At 35.8% G+C, this 22626-nt stretch overlaps 1 protein-coding gene and 1 long non-coding RNA gene across 2 annotated transcripts in view; one reads left to right on the top strand and one right to left on the bottom strand.

The window, feature by feature from the left end:
* DOK6 (docking protein 6) overlaps nucleotides 1-22626 on the top strand; it is a 244582-nt gene that overhangs the window by 59851 nt on the left and 162105 nt on the right. The gene's annotated exons all lie outside the window — the stretch shown is intronic.
* LOC128815183 (uncharacterized) lies at nucleotides 3657-5992 on the bottom strand. The gene is made up of 3 exons (XR_008439569.1): nucleotides 5933-5992; nucleotides 4672-4836; nucleotides 3657-3742 (listed from the first exon to the last, which is right to left on the bottom strand). It is a non-coding gene; the product is annotated as an uncharacterized LOC128815183 (long non-coding RNA).

Raw genomic sequence — 22626 nt, 5'->3', positions numbered from 1 at the left:
AGCTCTTGTATAACTGCTGTTGTGTTGTAGTAATCTTTTTTTATTCATTTTATTGATTATTTTCCAAAGCCTCTTTTACTAATGCTTTCACTGAGACAGCCACTTATTTGATGCCAGGGAAAACCCAACCAAAACCAAAACAGTGGTTAGGATGTCACTCAAGCTTGGTAGATTGATGCAAAGAATTAATTTAATTGCTTGTTTTATTTTTTCTCTTGCAGCCTTATCTTCTTTGAGCATTTCTTTTACATGCTGATAATCTCATGGCTGTGCAGCCCCCCACTGGCACCAGATACTTTTATTTTTCAAGGTTTTTATGTCTCAAAATGTTCTTTGGCCTGACTTTACATTTAGCATGCTAAAATTTATGCTCATCTCTATTTTCTTTAGTTGTATACATCTTTCACTTTTTAAAGAATGCATTGTAAAAATTATTTCTGCCAGTTTCTGGCTGTTAAAAAAAAAACAGCTTTCTTTTGGTCCTTCATATATCATATATATTCAAACTTACGTTTTATGTTAGTTTAGAAAATCTAAATCATGCTTTAAAAGACTTTAAACATCTCCATCTAATTTCAGTTTACTTACATACATAGTTGATCTAGTTGAAGTGAATGCTATTGCGTTAATGTTTTAATTTATTAATCTCAATTATCTTGTTTCTCCATGAAAACACCATAGTATTACCTCCTATGTAGTTTTTGTTTTCATTTCTATACTAGGATGTATTCAACTAATTATTTTTAACATAATTTCCAAGTTGCCTGACATTTCAGTGTCCTCGCTTGTAATGACTTAATTAATTTGAATTATTTTTAATGCTGTAACCTCAGAGGTGTCATGTTGAAAGTCTTTATTTCCTTAAAAAAAGTCATTATTTTTCACTGAGAAGAGAGATTGCCTGTGATAGGTAAATGTGCTTCTTTTCCTCTTTCCACTGAGACATTGAGAGATCATTGCTCAAATACCTCCTTTTCAGATAATTTGTGACACTGTTTGCTTACAGGAGTTCCAGTTCCTTAAAACCCAAACAGATTCACTATCCTTTTCCATCTCTCTTTTTTGCTTTTTACTGGAGACCTAGATCCCACATCTATGTTTCTGTTTTTATTTCTATTACCATTAATGCACCCTTAAAAGAAAAACAAATTCCTGTTTATAGGAAATGCAGATTGAATATATGAAGATTTCCTAACCTGGACACACCAAGATCAAAGGGAGAAACCTAGTACCTGATTTTATTCTGGCTTTTATATATCATCCAATAAATTACCTCAGTATCATTAAGGTAAAACTAGAGCAAAAAGGAGTTTGAGGAAGATGAGACACTAATTTGGAGCAAGGTATAACTCCACAAGCATTAATTCCTCTCTTCAGACAGGGAGTAAGGAATCTTTAAGAAATAAAGTTATATAAACACTAATGAAATAATTCAGCACTAAATAAGCATGCAAATACATGCTTAGTTTCTGAACTATTTCAAAGATTGCCAAAGGAAGCTCTGAGACATTTTGGCATTTTTGTCCTTTGTATCCTGTGAAAATTACTAATATTTGCTGGCCAGGCCAAGCCAAGCCAAGGCAAACCAAGTTGTCTTCCCCATTGTTGCTGTATTTCCTGTGTCTCATAAATAGCCAAAACACACAATATTTGGTTAACAAACAATTTGTTGTGTGGACAGTAACAGGTTACCTTTACAGTATCTGGGCTTGTTTGCTTAAAATAGTCCTAATTGCAGTGAATTTTGTCATATGAATATATATTTATCTTACTGGGTAATTTCAGCAAACTCGTCAAAAGGTAATATTTTGCCTTCATTACTTGAGAGAAACTGTACATAGCATCTCTTATAATTTGGAAGAGTTGTGATTTTTTTTTTTATTTGTTTTAGATGATCACTATTTTGTTTATGCAGTCAGTGGTAACATTCTCACCCTAGAAGAAACAAATAGCAAAATGTCAGCTTCTTTGCATGAACATTCCCTCATAATATATGTGTTGCACATAAAATCTCCTTTTTCAAAGGTCTTGAAATTTCAAATTTGCATGAATCAACGCAATGTTTTGCTTTCCAGATGATGGATAACACATTATAAAAGATTGAAAGTGTAATTTTTGCTGTTTTTTTTTTCACTGTGGATGTTTTCTAGGATTAATAGTTGTCAATTTGTATTTTAAGAAGATGCACAGTGTTTTGGGGTTTTTTTTGTAATTTTCTCCCAAACTTTACAGTAATCACATTTCCAGTCACAACTTTTAGGTATCAGCAGTATCATTGTTCAAATAATCTTCTTCAGTTATAATATTATACACACGCACGCACGCACGCACACACACATATATATATATATGCACTATCTGCACTTTGGATGTGAAGATCAGAAAATATCCATGAAAATTATGATTCCATTAAAAAAAAAAAAAAAAAAAAAAAAAACCAAAACTTTTTACCTTACTGTTTTCCAGTCTGTATTTTATCACCTTCATGTCCCTGGAAAGAGGTTTAAACCATCTATAGGATTCTCTTTCAGGTTATTTTGTATATAACCAGTGTATGAATACCAACTTTCTTCATTAAATACAGTAACAGTAATGAGGTACTGTATTACCGTTTTCTCATGGGCTGTCAGCTCACAAATGTTTTATTCCATGTCTTATTAACTGATATTTTTCAGGTTGCTATTGCTAATGGAAATTTGTGACTGGTCACTCATGCTTGTCCTTAACTTTAGCTGTTAGTAAAGAAAACTTTCTCAATCAATTCATAAACTGCAGTTTTGCTGATGCTGCTCATTTCGTGCTATGAATTTCTGCCAACACTAAGCTTGTGAAGCCCTAAGCTAATTGACTTTCCAATTTCACAATTGAAGTAATATTGTGCCAAATTTCTTGGAACATTATTTTGTAGAAGTTCGTGCACGAAATTGACCCACATGAGTTGTTTGCCATCTGTTAATAAAACCAGAGCAAACAAACCACAAACCAGAAGTAAAAGAAATTTACAATATCCTTCATGCAGAAGTTGACAAGTTGGCATGCAAGAACACCATAGAGAAGCTTACATTCAGAATCACACTTTTAATGACACTGTAGGCTAAGAAAGAAAGAAAAACTTGTAGTAAAGGCTATAGAATAAAATATGCTAGGGTATTCTTCCTGCTACACTCCTTTTCTTGTCTCCTCAACAAATCAAATACATCCTGTGGTTTTGTTTCATGGAAGACATTGTACACATCCACAAAGGTTACAGTGGGTGTAGCAGAGTTTTCCAAACAATGTTTCCAGCTGGAATAAAAATAGGGGATGCAGAGATATAATATTTTAACTGTCAGAAATATAAATTCCAATTTTGGTGGCTTTTTTAAATTTAAGTGGTATAGTCAGCTGAAAAAAAGTTTGCCACACAGGCAGACTTACAATTTTAATATGCGTAATAACATCTACAGTACAGTGATAATCAATAGCAAAAATGAGAATCAGATTATTTGCTTTGTTCTCCTGTAAAAAATAGCCTGTCAATACATTTTTACTTTGTCCTTTTTCCTTTGACATTTCCAACAAGCACTTACCACTTTTTTTCTGATTTACAAGGAGATTTTCACATGTGCCTTGCATCAGATTGTAGCAAGTCGGCATATTTAAATTTGCAAATTAAGGTAGAAACTTGTCCTGTAGCATGTTTTTGAAGGCTCGGTTGGGAATTTTTCTAAACAATGGAAAAGTATCATTTCATCTCTGGCTTCTGCAGTGAAATGTCAAGTTTTAGAGTTAGTTTCATTGGCTTTCCCTCAAGAGGCTTGGATTGGTCAGACTGGGTTCCAAAATATGCTGACTGAGGAGTGGCCGTAAGGGCTCAGAAAAGAAAATTGTAGCATAAGAATATCCTTGTCAATTGAAGGGTTATTCAGAGACATAGCTTAACAATTTTTAGTTGGAAAAGGCATTTTAAATCCTTCCAAAACAAAAATCAGCCTTTTCTCTTTTTAAAAAGTCTATAGTTAGGTTTTCTGATACAGTATCCTGAAGAACACTTTTCTTTGAAGATCCAGTCATGGATTTCCTGTATCACTGGTGTCCCAATATCTACACAATCAAATATAAGAATAGGAAAGAACAATTCCTATATTTTCCGCTTCTTTAATTATACACAAGAAAAAGGTGTACTTCTGTCCTTAGAGTTGTTACTTTTTTTTCCTGTTGGAAAATGGAATGGGCCTTGAGGGTTTGTCTTGCCCATGTCCGGTGACTCTGTAGGATCAGGTGTTCCAAGGAGCTCCCTAATGTTTCTCTAACTTGTCTAGAAACAGCCTTTTAGTCACTGCATTTTAGTACTTTTTGATCAGTTTATTTCTTTTAGGACTGGGAGGCTTACAGGATTTTTTTAGGTTATATGTGTGGATGTATGCATTCAAGATTTTCAGTTAGAAACTAAGTACTTACTTGGATCTGCTTTTAATAGGTTTTTTTTTATTATTATATATTTTTGTTTACGTTGATGTTGCTGATGGCATTTTCATTTATTTTTTACAGTGTTATGTTACCTTATATTTGCTATGCCTTCCAGCTTGTTTTTAAAAGATATATGAATAGATCTGTAAGATGAGGCAGTATCATAAATGATATTTTATTTTTTGATGTCAGAAGAATTTATAAGCAAAGCCTTTTACCTACTGGAAAGTGATAAAGGGTTGTCACTGACTTTCAGTTGAGAATGCACAGTATGCACAGTGGTATTCCTCAGGAACTTTCAAAAGGGAGGCTAGTCAGTGGAGAAATATACTTCTGCATGTTTGCATTCTCTCCTTTCGATGTCATCGCCTTCAGTCTTGTCAAGTTCTGCAAAAGGTAACGTTTAGCACAAGAAGGCATTTGAAGAAAAAAATAAATTACTGCAGAAAATGGGATGTTGCTTCTTTTGAATTGTCATGGACACAAAACTCAGGCACCGTTTTGTCAGAAGTTGTGCTACAAATCTTGACTAAATACAAAGCCTAAAGTTTTAATTTTGTTTTAATGTCTCTTTCAAGACTTTTGCCAAGAGCAGAGAAGCAACTGCTTGAGATTGACCCAGTTTACAAACAGAAGAAGTGTTACGGGTCATAAGAGTAACAAGTACATCTACCTCAGTTGTTTTTCTCCATCAATGCCCATAAACTGATATGCAGTGAGCACTAAAAGCAAAACAAATTTATGTGTTTTTCACAACCAGTGTCCAAACTTCCAGTGGTTTCTCACCCATGGGTTTTCTATACTTTCTCTGCTTGGTGGTTCTTAACAGATCCCTCCTCCAGCACCTGTCCAGCCTTTCCTTGAATCCACTGCTATATTTGCATCTGCAATAATCTTTGCCAAAAATACATCCATGGCTTCCTACCTACTACCAAACAAACCATCTCCTGTGACTTGTTTGAATCTGTATCTTGCTCTCTTCATTTCGTACCTTCAGTTCCTCTATTAGGAGAACTGGTTAATAATTTACCCCCAGCTCTCTCACACCACATTGCTTTTTGATCTAAGACATCTGTGCTTCATTCACCTGCTGTGCTGGCCTTTCCACCCTTTCTCCAGACTGAAGAGACCTTTTTGCTCCTCTGGCATGAGATGTTTCATACTTTTTCCTCTCTGACCCTTCCTATTCTCCCTCTTTGAGACAAATGAAAGGTGGTGTGAGCTCAAGTGTGGGTAAATCATGGTAATAGTGGCACAAAAATGCTCTCCATTTTTCTTTGTTGCTTTTCTGACCAACCTTAGTGCAGCATTGTGTTCTTCTCACCGGTCTCGGGCAGCTCTGGAGCCCGGCTAGGCTCTGCGCTTTGTCCACGAGACCGGGGCTGCCTCGTGTTCAAAGGCTCTAGCGCTGAGCCTCCCCGTGGGCTTGCCGCGTTCTGTAGCCGGACTCTGAGAGGAGATAAAGGGACGAGAGAAGGCACACCTTGTCCTGTGTGGCTGGAGAAAGTTTATTCCCGCATGGCCACTGCGGTGGCTGGAGCAGTGCCTGTCTCCTAGCATGCGCATGGTCAAGATGGCGACGAGACAAAAGAAGCGTGGGATTATATAGGGGGTGGGCAGACAGGGGCGGAAGCCCCCCTCGCCCAATGGGGACAGGCAATGGGAGAGTGACGTGGACCACGGCAGCCAACGGGAACATAACAGGGGTGGATACAGGGTTCCAGGACAAATAGGAATACAAGGATGGGGTAACTGACACAGAACCTTCAGGAATGAACAGGGGGTGACTACAAGACTGACATGGGAAAGCTCCAATGGTGAGTGACTCAGAGCAAACCATCGTGGGGTGGAAATGGGGGTATATAGAACCAGCTAACTAACATTTATTAAAACCCCTAACTGAACCAACCAGGGATGCAACACCTTAGCACTAGATTTACTCTTCTGACAGCTGCTGAGGACTGAGCAGTTGTTTTTAGAGAACTCTATACTGTGCTGAGGCTTGAAGCCCCTCTTTTCCTAAAATAGATGGTTCTGATTTCCAGACTTGTGTTAACTGATGTGTTTCTGTGCTGCAATTTTCCCATTTCCTTAATAACCAGCATCAAAAGACTTTTGGAAACCCAAAAATATACTATAAATTAATTAAATATGGACAATTATACTTAAGTAAATTGCCCTTGTATTTTAGTGTGTATGTTATCTTCTCCCTGTGTCATAATGCGAAGTAACTGTATATGCTCTTTAGTCATGCACCTCGTTTCTTCTGAAATGCTGCTTCATTACAGGGACATTAAAATGCATTAATGACATGAGCTATATACGTATATCAAAGTTCAAACTTCTTACCTCATTAGAACTGGAAAAAATTGGCAGAAAACTTTACAATTCAGATAAATGTTTCTATTCTTTTTAAAGAGAATGGGTTGCTACTTTCATCCTCTAAGATCAGTGAATTAAATATGGGTTCAGTATAAATTTTGTGCCCTCCTAATCAAATTATATTCATCTGTTGCATAAGAAATTAATGCAAATTCAGTGTCTCAGGTAAAGATAGTAACTATGAATCTGTGGTTTAGATAGATAGAATATTCTTATTTTCTCTAAATGACAGTACAGTGAATTAGCTGAAAAAGTTATGTTTTTAGATTGGTCTATTGTGAGCTCTTTTCTTCAGATAAAAAAGTAAGATTATTTTCCCCTCAAGCAAAAATGGTTTTGATAAGAGAAATAGTATACAGGAATGTACATATTCAGCCAGCTAATAATTGTTAAATGAAATATCTATGTAATTCCAATAAAAATTCCTTGCACTCCCAAATTTGCTATTGCAATTCAAAATTCAAATTCAGATGCTGATGCCTACACATGAGAATATATTTTATATATAAATAAAGTAATTGTAACAGACTTCTCAAAAGACAGGGATTTTGTTCCTATTTCTGTTGTTCAGTGAAGCAATAAGCAGCAGCAATCCTGCTCTCAAGAAAGATAAAACGAGTAAAATTCTGTGTACCTTTAAAATAATTGGCTTTGTGTTTGTGCATGCACAGCAGCCAAGGACTTAATGAAAACTTTTAAATCCTTCATTCATACAGCCTCATAGAGTGTAAACAACCAGGTAGAAGACTTTGATAGACTGCCTCATTATAGTGGTGCCTGTGCCATTTAATCACAAAGCAAAGGCAAGCCAGTGGCCTCTTACAATGTAGAATGTAATTTTTCTATTTGAAAACTATTTTGCACAAGCCAAACTCAATTGCTTTAAAAATAAAAGCTGAGGCACCTATTCCAACCTACTTATATTGACCTATATATATTTTCCTTACAACTCAGGATGGATATGCCTGGATGATACTCAGAGCTGTCAAAGTATTAGCATACAACACTAAGTTTATTTATTAAAAAATTAGCTTTGACTATGGAAGTTCTTCATAATTTCTCTCTCTTTCTTTTTTAGTTTATCATAATGAGCATAAACAAAACCTGCATCTTTGATGCAGCTGTTGGAATTTCTTTGTAGATTTTCTAGAACTCCGTATTTTTTCAAAATTCAGGTAAAAGTATGTTAAAATCAGATACAATTTAAAATTCTATATTAAAAGTATTTGGGTTTTGATACAAACTGTTTTGTCATCTGCATTTTAAGAATGAGGTATTTTTGAAGATGTTAGTTAAATCCATTGTGTAATGCTGTCTTATCACAGACTTCAGTTTTTCTTTTCAATCTTCATTCAAAAGTACCTTGTTTACAGCAATATTTGAATATTTGCTAACTACTAAATAATTTGTGTTTTCATAATCATGAATGTGCTCTATCTTAATTATAACACTTCATCTTACCAGTATAATTAAACTGTAAGAAAATATGTAATTAAACATTCCCTGATGGAATACAATTTATAATTGTCCTGGTTTAGCACCAGCAGGCAGCTAAGCCACACACAACCACGTACATACTTTACCCGGTGGGACAAGGGAGAGAATCAGAAGGGTAAAAGTGCAGAAACCCATGGATTGAGATAAAAATACTTTGATAGGCAAAGCAAAAGCAGTGAGGGCAAGCAAACCAAAACAAGGAATGAATTCACGGCACCCCATCGGCAGGCGGCCATGCCCCAAAACCAAGGCCCCATGACAAATAATGGTTCCTGGGGAAGACAGAGACACTCCAAATGTCTCCCTGTTCCTCTTTCTTCCACCAGCTCTATATGCTGAGCATGACACCATATGGTCCGGAATGTCCCTTGGGTCAGTTGGGGTCACCTGTCCTAGCTGTGTTCTCTCCCAGCTCCTTGTGCACCCCAGCTGCCTCACTGGTGGGATGGAGTGAGGAGCAGAAGAGGCCATGACTCTGTGTAAGTGATGCTCAACAGTAATGAGAACATCAACTGTTTGCAGCACAAATCCAAAACACAGCCCCATACCAGCAACTGTGAAGAAAATTAGCTTTGTCCTAGTCAAAACCAGCACAGCAATATAATATTTAGCAGATAGGACCTCTCATTAAGTTACACACTATTTTGTTAGTACTGTGAGTGTCTTCTTTGTATTTCGTTATCTTCCAGTTTTTGGGTTTTTTTTAAGGCTATAAATACTGGACTAGAAAGTTTACAAAGTCTGTTAAGCATAAATAACTTTATACAAATGTATACAGTTCTTCAGATCAAGAGTGGAATTCTGTCCTATGAAGAACTGTAATGAAAGTCTGTGCAAGAACTTAACATTCCAAACAGCTTGTCAAAGTGAGACCAAAGAGTCTTGAACTGTCAGCTTTCTGCATAGAGCTGGATTCTACCCTACAATTACAGCAGGTTGAAGCATGAATTACTTCTGCCGTGACATTTTCTTGCATTTTAGGTGAAAGTTTGAATCAGCAGATATTTGCACAGCTCTAGCTGCTTTTTGCAATCAATCTCACTGAAGCTAAATGGAGCCTGCTTATGTCTGTCAAGAGGTTCTGTATGCAAATATATGTATATGAGAAGAATGAGGTAGCTAGATACACTGAGTGATGATATTGACAGGGAGCTTCTCTACGGCTTACTGAGTTTCATTGTCTGAGGTGAAATAGGAAATACAGATACTTTTTCAGGTATCGAAACTGTTCAACATTATTAACTTCATATATATTACTAACCATATGTCAAAGGGAAGCAGAAAAGTACATGGCAGAAGCTCTTTATGCAGTTACAGCAGGAGAAAGAGTGTCTGTGAACACAAAGTGTTGTCAGTGAGATAAACCTTCTGCTGTAGAGGTAACATGTAAAATATGCAGAAGCTACCCCAGGTCAGAGTAAATCAAATTGCTAAAGTAATCAGGTTGCCATCTCTACTTTTCATTTTGACTAGTTAGATGGCTAACTAAAGATAGTACAATTTACATAGTAATTTTTCCTTGATGTTGTCTTTGTTTTGCTGATTCTTTAAAAAAGATACCCAGTGAACTATAAATTCTATGTATTCTTCTACAAGGTTTGTCTGTTGTGAATAGATATTGCCTACTCAATATTTTTGTTTCATCTGGACCTAAGTTTCACAGGACAGAGTAAGTAATCTCAAATGCAGGAAGTCAACAGCTTCTTTGCTGTATTTTACTTTCTACATATATGCATCTTTTTTCTTTATTATGTGCATTTTTTATGATTTTTAATTGTATTTTAAAAATATGTAGGAAACATAGTGCCAGTTTCTGGACTGGACTCTCACAGAACTTGGCGCAGTCATTCTTTGTCCTGTCCTGAAAAATCTGCATTTTTCAGTTTTCAGTGAAGAGATTTGTAGCTTGTGTCATGATAAACCAGAGTCCTAATAGTTGTCATTTATCATCCGAAGCGGGACATGGATCTGAAGAACAAGACAATTCCTATTAATGCTTCAGAAAAATGAAGCTTGGCTTTTCCTTCTTTTTCTTTAAGAAACCATACTCATAAGCTCTGTAGACTAAAACTCTTGGAGGGTCAACCTTTCTTAGAAGATTTCAGGATTTCTAACCCTTTCTTTGAGGATTTTCTCTGCCTACGAACAATAAGATCTTGATTGTGTTCTTCTGGAATAAATGGAAGGTTTCCCACTGATTTAAATGCAGATCATGCAAAAATAAAAATTACATCCTTATGCAAGAGACCAAAGGAAAACTACTGAATAGTTTGAATGTTTAAAACCTATATAAAAACCCAAGAAAAGCTTCAAATTTAGTACTAGGGAAAAAAAATAGATTTCAAATCTGGCTGGTTTTGTTTGCTTATTTACCTTATAAAAGACCACTGAAATTAAATGCTTAAATGGAGACATTTATGGAACTGACAGATACAACAATTAGAGCTCAGCTGGAAAGTTTCTTCTAATATTAGTTTTAAAGAAATACAGTTCTTATAGGAATTATGTTTGTATAAGGAATTAAAGAATGGCTGTAAATTGATGTTTCTAATTTAAAATTTGATTTTTTTTCAATGTTGTTTTGTAAAGCATAGAAAGAAATACTTAATTTTTTTTTCCTGTCCTGTATTTCCTTTTCAAAATTCATCTCTTATAATGCAACGTTCAGTTTCACAAATGTTTCACATGTTTCTGGGGGAGTCACGCAACAAGCAGTGTAAGATTCTGATCTGTGGAGAAAATATTAGCAGCCTGAACTGCAACTTAAATGGGGCAGAAGCCACTCATCACCAGTGGGAATTAACTCTAAATCTCTGTGTTTGGAAAGTGAGAGATTTCCAGTTGTTTGCTTCAAAACTATATAACTTAAAAAAACTCTGTTTTTTATCTATTTTGAAACTAAAACTCTTTGCTATCTTGCTCTTTGCATAAGTTAGTGCTTATTTCAGAGAAAAAAGGTGTATCTGCAATAACTGAGATGACCAAAGGCAGCAAGCCTGTTCACCCAAAGGTTAATAGTAAGAAATCTGGTTAATTTAATTTGTTACTCTCCTTGTTATTGTCTTCCTTCCTATAGTGGTTACCTGCACAGCTGCTCTAGGCGTTATAGAATCTGCAATAATTTTTTGTCCACACCAAAATGGTTCTCTCAGATTCTGAGTACAGCCATGTTAATTATAGTAACTGTATTTTAACTGTTAAAATTCCCCTTTAAGATAAGAAAACATAAGCTTTCAGAGTTTAAAAAATGGTATTGCCTTTTTACTTCCTTGGGATTTTTAGATCTAGTGAAATTAGAGATTTAAAGTTTTATTCAGGCGCGTAATCATCCATATTTAGTGATTTGGCAGAAGCACAATGAAAAGTAGAGATATTTCCACCATCTTATTTCTTCTCAAAGCATGGCTTGGGTAGACCTCTTATACCAAATTACATAAGCATTTTTGTAGTATTTTTTTAATCTTCTGCATCTTTGGTGACATTGCTTAAAGGTGTGCTAATTTCTGTCAGTTGCTGTAACACTGGACACCTGTGAGCTTGGAATTAGGCAAAGACAACCAATTTATTTTATGTAGGACACTGAACAGGGAGCAGATGGTAATAAGCTTCAGTCAACATCAAGCTGGAGAGGATTCACACCACCAAGCTAGATGTGGAAAACTCAAAATCCTTTGGCTAATCCCATGAGCCAGCCATTCTCCCTAATTGTGTCTTTCCATAAGAAGATGTACTTTACATGTTCCCGTCTTAGCTGAATGAACAAACATGATTTAATGTACTGACTGTAGGATTTTACTAATCTATTTATTAGTTCCCCTTTCAAGGGAAGTTATAATGATGTGTTTTCACTTAAAGCAATTAGAATGTATTTTTAACAGGGGAAATGACTTAGATTATAATTACAGTGCATTATGCTGCACTTTTAATGATTTTGCTCTTTAGAAAAATGAACAGTAAGAATCATTTTGCATAAAGTTATTACTTTGCTCTAACAACCTAATACTAACTTCCTTCTCAGGCTGTTGGGTGACCACAACTGTTGGATCAGGGATATCTTAGACTGAAATAAAAAAGAAGAAAATGAATGAATTTATAATTGCATCTGTAGCAGCTGAAATATTTGAGCCTTTGTATAGTTTTGAGGCACAACCAAAGCTAAGTTTTGAAGGTTTTACTGCTGGGTTTTTTTACATTTATAGTTCCCAGTGTTGAATGTTTTAAAATAGAAAATTAAATCTAGTGCTAGAGCATCAACAAATCTGAGACAGTAAAAGCAATCATGCCTTGTCCTATATGTTCAACAGACAACAAAGATAAAACAAAAGGACAAATGGAATTCTACCCCTTTTCCAGGAAGCAATTATGTGACACAAGGGCTTGGCAAAGAGTTGGTTTAGTCTTATGAGAAAAGTGTGCAATTGCAAAATAGATATGGAGCATGGCAGGTAGGTCTTCAGCCTTCTGCATCCAGTGGTTTGCATGCATTGTGTGATGGGGGAAGTGGCAGCTGCTGTGGAGTCTGGTACCACAAGAAAATTTCATCCCTTTTCTTCTCAGCTGCAGTGTAGACTCTTCTCTAAGAAGGCTATTTGGCTGAGCAGTGTTTGCAATGTTTTTTTCAAAGTACATTAGGGAAGTTATATACATTTTCCTAACCCTGAGTCTTTCAGCTGGCATAGAAATTACTGAAATAATTGGTAGTCAATTAAAGAGAAGCCTCATGTTAGTGAGGTTATCTCAATCAATCCTCTGTACAGAGACCTAACTGAAAAGTGGACTATTATTCTTCTCTTTAATACTCTGAAATTACCTCACATCAACAAACCTTGCTAGATCCCCTCCATGCTTTCTAAAAGCATGCAAATAAAAAGCAGAAATGACACTGTGTTGTAAAAGTGAGACAGAATTTGAAAAGGTTAGAGATTATGGATTTCCAGTCAAATGGTTGGAAACATTAGTCCTTTGACAGTATTGCTGTAATCGCTTAGGTAAATACTTACACTTCTTAGAAATTTCACTGCACAGTGTACATTATTAAAGGGTGCTTTGGTGATTTGGGCAGTCTGAAAGAAGGGAGGTTCTAAGGTCTAGGTATTTCAATTAAGAAAGCGGAGACAGCTGCTCATTGCTTTCCTAGACACAAAATGCATTGGAAATAAGTAGGGATGAGCTGGTAAAGTTTGGACCTTGAATGTATGCCTGAAATATGGGCCCGAGTGCAGTGATAACAAAAGTAATGAAACTGAATGAGTCCTTAGTGCACTGAAACTGGAAGAAATAGGAGGCTGAGATGGTGGGAAGAAGTAGGGCTCAGCAGATAAGGGGAATAGGAAGGGTGCAATAAATAAGTAGATTTATAACACAGCTCAGATCTCTTGCAGACATGTTTCTGCTAAGTTAAAGTTTAGCTTCATGTATGGTTTTTGTTGTGGTTCCATCACTATCAGATAAAACATGGGTTGTAAAATATGACCAACCTACCTGCATCTCAAAGTACTTTCAGCCATCATACCAGTTCTCTTTTTTTCCACACAGATAGATACTTCTCTAAGATATCGGACGCTGTGAATCAAAGAACTAATCAGGAGTTTCTTTGATATATAATACTGGAAAACTATCCATGTTGTACTTTCACCCTCTTTTGACTGACAGAAATATCTTAATTTGGTTATAGACCCATCTTATAACGTAGGTCTTTCCTTTAGTCACAGCAGTTTATTAAATCCTCTAGATGTGAGATGGCTGTTTAAGATGAACTGGCTGGGTGCCACTAGAAACATTTGGCTCTTGTAAAAGTCTATCAAGACTCGACATTTTTGTTGTGAATCCCTGAAAGGGTTACAGGATTTGAGAAAAAAACTGATGCTGACTCTGGGGGTATGTGGGTGAGCTGGAGTTTTAAAGATGTGAGTAAAGAACAAGGAAAGCATGGAGGTTTGATTCAGAGCAGTTCTGTCAAAGATAAGAAGACTCTGGAAGACAGAGCATGTGTTCAATGTGTTATTAATTTTTCCTCCTTTTGCTTTTTACTTTCCTATCACAAAGCTGCTATTGTGTAGGCAGCTTGTCAATGTACAATATATTTGAAAGTCTCTGATAGGAGCAGAATGACTAATTGGCTTGGCTGTATTGAAGGCATAACAGTTTGTAGTCAAATTATTTCTTTTGTCAGCTTTAAGGTCTGTTGTGAGAAATATACTCTATGGGGCACTCCTGGAAAAAAACATTCTAAAATCTCATCAGAGTTCTGTATCTTGCTAAAAACGACTCTTTTTTCTTGTTTTCTCTTCATGAATTACAATCATTATTAATGTGGTAGCTTTTTTCCAGAGCTTTTTTGTTTGTTAACCAATAATGAAACCTATGCTGTTGTGAATATTAATTTACTATTAGTATTGTTTAGTAAGTAATGAATGGTGGCAGTAGGCAAAAAATTTGCAATCAACTTCATGTCTAAAACGTAGTGTACATTGTATTCCTCTATCCTCTAAGGGCTTTATATTGAGTACTGCTGTGGTAAGGCATGTGAAGAGCTCATCCTTTATTTAGATAATTTGTGTTTTCATACAAATGGTATAAGGAATGGGAATGGACATAAAAATTAAGTGTCTATTTTGAATTATACACCCACTCACTGTTTGAGATTTACTGGAAGTAACTAAGGAACTTTGATATTATGATTGATTAAAAAAAACAAACCAAAGCAATACAAACCACAGCAAAAAAAGCCCAGTGATTTGTTGGTTTGTTTGTAAGTATTTGTGTTAGTATTCTAGCTGATTGTTTGATCCACTTTAAGAGGATGCTTGAAACCAGCTCCATGTTTGAATGCTTGACAAACATTTCCTCAGCCTTACTTTTTTCTCAGCTTTCAGTAAGAGTAGAAGCCATGACAGCGCTTGGGAAATTGGTGTGTTGCTATGGAAATAGATGTGATACCACCACTTTATGCTTCATTGCCAGATCCAATGCAAAGATATAAATGAGAGGGAAATCTCTAGGATACTGTTTCTGTACAGGAGAAAAAAAAATAAAATACACCAAATATTAACTATGAGTTAATTGAGGTGGTTTTAATGCGCCATGACATTCAGATTATTTTTTTTTCTATAGCTGATCCATAAAGTGCTGGCCTAAATTTTTGTGCCTGATTCAAACTGGTCAGACACAAACCTATTTCAACTCAGGAATTAGGGTGCCCAACATAGATGTCAAATTACAGTAGTCCTTACATAAATACACTGTTGTTCTACTGGAACAACTGGAATACTGTTCTATTCATCTGGAATAGAGTTAAGTTTCTTCCTAGTAGCTGGTACAGTGCTGGGTTTTAGATTTAGAATGAGAACAATGTTAATAACACATGGATGTTTTGGGTTTTGCTGAGCAGTGTTTACACAACATTAAGGTCTTTGCTCCTCCAGCAAGGAGGGTGCGGGTGTATACAAATTTGTGAGGGGCACAGCCAGGACAGCTGACCCCAACTGACCAGAGGGATATTCCATATTTTATGGCTACATGCTGGGTATATAAGCCAGGGATAAAGCTGGCTGGGGACCACTGCTTGGGAGCTGGCTGGGCATCAGCTGATGGCTGGTGGATGAGCAATTGCATTGTGTGTCACTTGTTTAGTGTATTCTAACTAATTTCTCAAATTGTTGTTCCTGTTGTTTTCTCTTACGTTTCTATTCTATTTAATTGTTGTTAACTAAACCCACAAATTTTACTTTTTTTCCCCCAGTTTTCTCCCCCATCCTGCTGGCAGGGGAAAGTGAGTGAGCGAGAAGCTGTGGGGTGTTTAGCTCCCTGCTGGATTAAACCGTGACACCTACATTTTCAGTTCCCGTGAAATAGGATGATTGTTCTCTAGTAGGCTGTAAGCAAATTCAAGGAATTAACATGGTAATTGATGAAGGAACTGCCAGCAATCATGCTGAAGTTTCTGATTGGGTATCTGTGTGTACATGCAGGGGAAAAGGTTCTGTCAGACATTTATTTAACTTGGTTTGGAAGGATTAAGTAAAGAAATTAGCGGTGGGGTGGGGGAAATCCAGAAGAGGAGAGAAATTGTCATTTCTGAGACTTTCCCACTCCGCTTGTTTTACTGCAAAACAGGAAATATCTGTCCTGTGGGTCTGAACAGGATCATTCACGTATGAGATGAGTGAATTTAGAGGTTGTACTTTCTTGGACCTCTCTTCTCTTCCACGTTTTAGTCATTTCTGCTTGAATAGGTGCAAAGTTTCAGGTGCAGAGGTGAAATTCTTGCTCATATATAAGATAACTGAAGTGCCAGCTTTCAACTCACAGCTGCCATTTTCACTGGTAAAATTCCCTTGTTTTCAGATTTTGACTATCCAGGAGTCTTCTCTGGAGATTAAATGCTAATTATTTAATTCTATCTGAAAAACGGTTCTTCAGTGACATGAGATAGAAATTTATTTTTCCTTTCCTTCTAATTCTCAGAAATCAAATTATTTTTTCCACTTTGTATTTAGTAGTGAATAGTTGCTTCCCTAGGTTGTGGTGAATACCACAGCAAGAAAAAAGAAGTAGGGTAACATGAAAAGAAGGATAGTAAATTTAACTTTATTTATATATTTACCACTATCATATTTTCTTAAAGGAATTTACTATTGGGATTTAAAAATTGATTTTTTAAACTTTTTTTATTGCTTCTAGTGTATCTGACTACATGTCAGTAGGTTGAAGCAACTTGTTCTGCCTGTCTTCAGCAGTACTTGTAGTTGTTTAGATAAGAATTGAAATACATAAAGTCTAGTTAGAAAGATAAGAATTGAAAGACATAAAGTCTAGGTGTCATCACAAAGAAGTTTTTGCCCTGTTCATTAAGCCAGCATTAATTGCAGATGATGTGCAGAAAATCAGATTTTTGGAATGCTTAGTAGTAAATTCCATTTTCTATTTAAGCAGTAATTTACATCTGTGTAATTACACCAGTCTCAGACACGTAGGACTCCTGGATTGGTAATGAAAATGTCTAAAATATAACAGAAGAAGATTTTAAGATCAATGAAATTTTGACAACGTCCCTTGTAGTTTGCAAAGTGTTAAATATGTTTTTGAAATTTTCGGAAAGCAGTTGATTTGAGCCTGTGGTCCCTCTAGCCTAGGTTGTGATATGATTTCATGATGGATACTGCCATCAAAACCACTGCTACAGCAGTGGCAGGACTTAAAACCTGATGTGGAAAAGAGGAGCCAGGTGCCATTACAGAAAAAAAAAAAAAACCCTTAATTTAAAATCCTATATGTTGGCCATATACTATTTCTTTTCTAAAATTTAACAAAATTGTCATACTTAATCTCTGAAGGATACTGGTTATCCTGGACTGGTAGTAAAAGGTACAAATTCTGGACTTCCCCAAAAACGTCATGGTACAAATGTCTTGATGATGTGATGAAAACTACAAAAACTCGTGAACAATGAGTACATTGTGAGTGGAAAGTAAAACCACACATTTTTATAATAGGGTGATCCCAGATACAGGGTTATTTCTGTTCATGATTTCAGAAGAAGCCACCATTCCAGTGTTTGCAGTCTAATTTCTATTCAGCTTTTGTTCAGAGCCTGACATCTGCATGCATGTTTTGATCTGTGCTATGTTTCGACTGAAGAGATGAGGGCTGAGGATTATGCACCTCGGAGGCATAAAAGCCTGATGGATTAAGAGAAAACACATATTCTTACTCTAGACAAAGCAATACTAAACTTTTCTCTAGAAATTGCTGAACCTTAATTCTGAGACATTGTAATTATATTTTACCTCTATATAGTGGGCCAAAACCACTGTTAAAAGACCCTTGCTTTCACTAAAGCTAACAATACATAAGCTTTTCAGGAAATCCTTTATTTGGAAGGGAGAAAGTTGAGTTTCAGCCTGGGAGGAGAAAGAGCCCCCATCCTAAATTACTTTTTCAAAAATGCAATGAAAAGTTTATATTGCTTTTATATAGCAACATAAAAACTGGGGAGGGGAAATGGGAAGGGAAGAATAAAGAAGTGGAAAGAGAAAATTAAGGGAAGAGCACACTGTATTAATGCTTTCTAGAGTTTCAAAAGTAGTCCTTGATAGACAGTTGCCTTTGCTTGAGAACCCTGCTTTCAGGGTGTATAAGTGGAAAAAACCTCTTGTAGGCTCTGTGGACCAATTTTACTTTAGCTCATTGAATTCCCGTTTTAAAGATAACAGAGCGCAGAACTGAGAAGAATAAAAAGGCTGTGTGTTTAGAGAAAGAGATCTCCAGGTTTTTTTCTCTCAGAAATTCCTCGCAGAGAAAATGATAACTCTAAGAGAAAATTTGAGCATTTAAGGTTGAATTAAGTCACTAATTCACTTATTCATAGGATCATGGAGGTCAGCTAGTCCAACACCCCAGAGTGGGACTGTTAACTACTGGTATGTGATTTTAAAATAATCTCTGCCATCACATGAAGTTTTGCTGTGCACAGTTTGCAGGAATTCTCTGCAGCAGTAATGAAAAGGATACTAAAATAGATTTCTTAATGTAAGCACTCTCTTAAAACACATGTGCCATCTCATATGACAGTTCTAAGAAATTCTAATCACCTGTAGCAAAATCAGGGAGTACTGCTCTAGAAATTAAGAACTTCAGCCAGCAATGCTTGCAAGTGCTTATATTTTTAAATAACAAATACTTCGTTTAAAATCTCTGTGCTAATTAATTTTCCTCTTGAAGTGCCTATAAATGAGTTAAATTAGTTGAATTTTGATATCTTCTGTACTTTCATTTTCAGGATATACATTCCCCCCAGTAAACTTATGTATAAAGGTATAAAGGTGTGTTACAGGTATACACACACACACTGAGACATTTAATCATGGGTATATTTTTAGAACAAACACCCACTTATATAATTGACTTGAATCTCTAGAGAAGTGGTGTAGTGTTGTTAAAAGGATCAGTGACAAGTAGAATGACACAACATGCATGACCTTTAAGGAATTAAATATGTGTTGTATTGTGTTACTGAATTAGCTTATGGTCACTGAGGGATTTTTATTTTTATAGTTTGCCTTGCTTTTCCTGAAAAACCCATCAAATACTTATACTTGAATAAATTAAACTATTCTTTTCTGTTTATAGGCATGGGGGAAAGGAAGAGAACTTATAACTTCTCTTTTAAAATAATCCCATTGTAAATAAGCAGTAAGACTCTCAAAACAAAACCGAGAACATGGTCCAAAGTTTGTGCTGAACAAAGAAACCATTATCTTAACCAATTAAAAACATTCTAGTTAATCCTATGCAAAAATATTTAGTTAGTCCTGGGTAGAATTATGTAGCTTCAATTTTAATTGGAATTGATTTAAAGACTTCTAGAACTAAAGATTAAAATAAAGAATATGTGGCATTCTCACAATTTCTGGATGCTGAAGACCACAGAAGGACAAGCTGAATGTAAGTGGGCTACTTGGAGTAAATTCTGTCAGGGAAATTCTAATGCTTCTAAAATATTAATAATACTGTGCCTATAGAGAGAATTTGTCCCAAAAATATGCTCTAGTATTGATCTCTATAGGTATATCTTGTAAAAACATTTTCTTCCTAATTTTCTACTATGTTTTGATTGTGAATTTTTGTTAGCAGTGATCAAAAAAGAAAAATCTGATAAGAAACCAGGAAAATATTTATGTACACCTGTTAAGAGTAATTCTGACCACCCAACTTAATGACAGTATTTTGAAGCCAAGCTTGACTCAGTTTTATGAAATAGACCATTGCTCTCTTTTCTTCTGGTTTCTGCCTGTGGTCAGTGGGACTATTACTCTCACTGCCTTTTGAGCAAGCCCTTCATCTGCAAAAGATGTCTGGAAAAGTTTCATATAAATAAGACATGAAAACCATGAAAACTCTGCTATTACTTTCCACAAAGACCAAGTTTTGAAATAATGAAAACCCCCATAAACCTCCTGTCTTACAATGCTTGTACCATTGAAAACTACATTTTAGTTTCTGCAGCCTTCAGAAACAAGGATAGGAGCATCAAAAAGGGCTACAAAGTATTTTAAAACACATTACACTAAAGCAAGTGTTGTAGGATGATGTTTGTTAATGATTAAGAATAGGAAACTTCAGCAGTGTATGTAGAAAGAATCAGACAGACCCCTCTATGGCATTGCAGTGTATCTGGTGAAGCAATCCTGTGAGACAATTACTAATGCTAATAATATTCTTCAGTTGCTGTGCTACAAATAATAAAAGAATGGGGACAGTTCATAGAAGAAAGGAATTCCTGTTTTGTGCAACAATAGAAATAGCAGCAGAAACATAACCATAGAGTTAGAATTCTGTAAAGAAGTTAAAAATAATCACTGTAAATAGGGCTGATCTTCCATTATAAGCCTTCTCCATTTATGTAATATTTTATTAATTTATGAAGTCTTAGAGCTTAAATCTGTCATAAACCAAGACTGAACTAATTTGAAGTGATTATTGAAAGATATTTAAAAGTCCAGCAGGGCAGACTTAAGGAGACCATAGGGAAAACAGTAGGAAGCAGGGACTTGTTAATTTGAAAGGTAGATGAGCCAAAGGAAGAATTGCATATTGTGTGCTGAGAAGAGTAGAGCTAGATCCTCCTAAAGAAAAATAGAACAAAATCCTCTCCCATCAAAAAGTAAGAAAGATTGTGCAGCATCCTCAACTGCTGAGTGTCACGGTGTCTGTCTTGCTGTGACCTGATGCTGTGAGTTCACTGGTGAATGCTGCACTGAACTAACATGTCTTCACCTGAACAGCTCTCTGCTGATAGATTCCGTATAATATATGTTAAAAATACAAAAACCAGTAGTGGAATGTACTATAACAAATGATTTTGAGTAAAAGGCATACATCCTTCCATGCAGATGTTAGCTGCAAGAATTAGAATTTCCTCTGAGACAAGGCTCATAAATTAAATCACAGTTAACAACAAAAACTCTCTCCGAAGCATGGTGGCTATGTATTAGGCACTGAGCACCTATGAAAAAGAACCCTGAATGTGAAATGTCCAGTATTTTCTCTCCCTGTGATTCCTCAGAAAGGAAATTATTTCGATCCTAGTGAGCCAATACCATAAGGACAACAAGAAAAACTGTCACACTTCAAATTTCTCCTTAGATGCAAATTGTGTGATGAGTACGGAAGGAGTAGCAGGCACCTATTGCATGGCTCTCTGCAGCTGGAGGAGGCAGGGCTCAGTGACTTGCACATTTTCTCTCATACATCTATGCCCAACTCTTACCTAACTCTCTTTCAGTTCTGATGCAAGGGTCATTTAAGTGCACATTTTAAAGCAAAAAGGAATGTGTAGCAATCGCTGCTCTGCAGTGCTGGACTTAGACCTGTCTGTATCGAGGCAAGAGTTTTAATGATCGCATACGAAGAGTTGCTTGGATTAATTTCTGAGATACTGGAAATATAACTGTGATTTTAGAAACCTATTTTTGATATACATCTATTGGGGAATGGCCCTAGTATGTGTTGATTAACATGCAGAGACAGAATTAATCTGCTGCTGTCAGCATGTGTGATCTGATATATAGGTAATATAAATATATACCTAATATAAAACACCTCTCAAACTCTGAATTGTTCAGTGAGGATGACTGAGATTTCAAATGCTTTTATTCAATTTTACACTGAAAAGTTCCTTGTCTCTCCTCCCTATCCCACCTCCTCCCTATCACACCTCTCAAACTCTGAATTGTTCAGTGAGGATGACTGAGATTTCAAATGCTTTTATTCAATTTTACACTGAAAAGTTCCTTGTCTCTCCTCCCTATCCCACCTCCAAATCAGAAACTTTAATTCTAAGGTTTTAAAAATCATTTGGGAGTTCTCACCATGACTTTGTTCTAAATAAAATTAGTCAAGAAGGTGCACTTTCTGTGGACACTTGATGTGTAAGAGAACAACTGTGGTGACCTATTCAAAAGCAAACATAGACATAAATTCTTGAAGATGCTAAGGGCTGATCATAATACTTTGCTTCTTTAGCTGTTCTAATACTAAAAAATATAATAAAGTTGTTCATCCATTCTCTCACAGTATCTCAATTTAGAGAATTCTGTATCATACAGAATTTGGCAAATTTTTTGTAGTTCATGATTCATAGCATGTTCTTAGTCAGAGTGGTTATTAATAAAGATAATCATTCTATTAAACCTACTGGGTATTTTCCATAAAATCTGCATATTTTATATTGTAACCATAGTTTTCTGCTGTCTTTTTACATGGAAAGATTGCTTAACAAAAAGCTGACTTGCTGTG

This window comes from Vidua macroura, chromosome 1 (genome assembly GCF_024509145.1).
Source record: "Vidua macroura isolate BioBank_ID:100142 chromosome 1, ASM2450914v1, whole genome shotgun sequence".
In the NCBI taxonomy this organism is placed as follows: domain Eukaryota; kingdom Metazoa; phylum Chordata; class Aves; order Passeriformes; family Viduidae; genus Vidua; species Vidua macroura.
Note: the sequence above shows the minus strand (reverse complement) of the source record. Positions and strands in the feature narration are given on the sequence as shown.